Source organism: Chrysochloris asiatica, unplaced genomic scaffold (genome assembly GCF_000296735.1).
Source record: "Chrysochloris asiatica unplaced genomic scaffold, ChrAsi1.0 scaffold00057, whole genome shotgun sequence".
Lineage (NCBI taxonomy): Eukaryota > Metazoa > Chordata > Mammalia > Afrosoricida > Chrysochloridae > Chrysochloris > Chrysochloris asiatica.
In genome coordinates, this window is record NW_006408575.1 from 4,729,899 (window position 1) to 4,730,926 (window position 1,028).

The 1,028-nt window shown below is 54.9% G+C and overlaps 1 pseudogene; it reads right to left on the reverse strand.

The window, feature by feature from the left end:
- Window positions 1-392: 392 nt before the first annotated feature.
- The window catches only part of LOC102834683, a 43,209-nt pseudogene continuing 42,573 nt past the window's right edge, over window positions 393-1,028 (reverse strand).

Here is a 1,028-nt window from a genome sequence, read left to right on the forward strand (position 1 = left end):
CTGCCAGCGCCCCACTCCGGACTCGACGGAGGGGATCGCTCAGCCTAGGACTGGGCGTTGAGGGCTCGCCCCCGCTTTCCTGCAGCACCCGAGAGGGGGAGCCCCGCGAGCGACTCCCCCACGTCGGCCTCAACCCACTCACCGCGCGCTGGAGGCCTCCTTTCACAGTCGGACTGAAGACTAAGCACAGACGCCGAGTTCGCAGGGTCGGAGCCCGTTAGCTCGGCAGCAGCGGCAACGGCAGCAGCGCAGGGGCGGACCGAGGACACGTGGCGCACAGGGGCCAATCGGGCCCGCCTCCTCCTCCTCCTTTACCCTCAAGTTCATTCGCTCTTAAAGTCTTAGAATGTCACCTGCGGGAGGGTTCCGGTTTAGAGAATGTCGGGCAGTGCTCAGACCCGAGACCTGAAATCTAGAGAGGGTAGGGGGATTAGATCAAGGTCACTCTGCCATTCAGGACTAGAGGCCAGGAGTCCTGACTCCCAGTTCTGGGCACTTTATCCCAAATGACTGCAACACGCCAAAGCTTTCTTACGAAATAGAGAATTGAGGCTTGCAGTGGGTTAAGTATTTTAGCTGCCTAATCAGATTCCATCCCTCAACAGCCTTATCAGGTCGGTGACAATATTTACCTATTTTCAGGTGGAGGAAAGTCCAAAAATGTTTCTTGACCAACGTCACTGTGTGTTTGGGAGCTAAGTTTGAACCTGGACCAGGTGACTCTAGAGGTGGGAGGCAGACAAGGAGCCCACAGGCTGGACTCCAGAGATAAGGGCAAAGTGCTAAAACATAAATTCTGTAATTGTCCCCAAGTGATTTATAAAGACTTCCGACAGACCTCCCCAACCGACTCAGAAATCCTACTGTGATGAAACCACGTGTGATTAACCACGGACTGCAGCCTAGCTGCCAAGTCTCCATGTGCAAGACACTTGTTGTCAGTTGTTGTTGTCAGGTGCCATCGAGTCGGAACCGACTCATAGCGACTCCATGCACAGCAGAACGAAACAATGTTCGATCCTGGGCCA